The 313-nt window shown below is 45.7% G+C and overlaps 1 protein-coding gene across 2 annotated transcripts in view; it reads right to left on the bottom strand.

Moving 5' to 3' along the window:
- LOC119582015 (ecdysone-induced protein 74EF-like) overlaps positions 1 to 313 on the bottom strand; it is a gene marked incomplete at its 3' end in the record, with an annotated part of 261,423 nt that overhangs the window by 161,004 nt on the left and 100,106 nt on the right.

The raw sequence follows: 313 nt of genomic DNA, 5'->3' as shown, positions 1-313 counted from the left end.
AAAGGAATCATGTGCAGACTCCGTGTGTTACTGCGTTGCCTTGGCTGGAACCATGTGTCAATATGGTGTACATGTTACTACAAGCTTTCTCTATCAATGAATCTACTGTTCCAAGTTGTGCTCGTATTGCTGCCGGCTGAAAACCAGGGAGGTCCTGCGCATTACGAGGTATAAATGCCGTAGGTTAAAAGCGAGGATATCGTCCTGTAAGACAACTGCTGCCGGTTATATCCATTCTCACTCTCTGGAACCCTCATAACAAACACACGTCGGTGACTCAGCAGTAAAAGTTGTATGTTTGTTTCCCCCTTTC

This window comes from Penaeus monodon, chromosome 15, assembly GCF_015228065.2.
Source record: "Penaeus monodon isolate SGIC_2016 chromosome 15, NSTDA_Pmon_1, whole genome shotgun sequence".
NCBI classification, from domain to species: domain Eukaryota; kingdom Metazoa; phylum Arthropoda; class Malacostraca; order Decapoda; family Penaeidae; genus Penaeus; species Penaeus monodon.
This window is presented reverse-complemented; position numbering and strand designations above follow the sequence as displayed.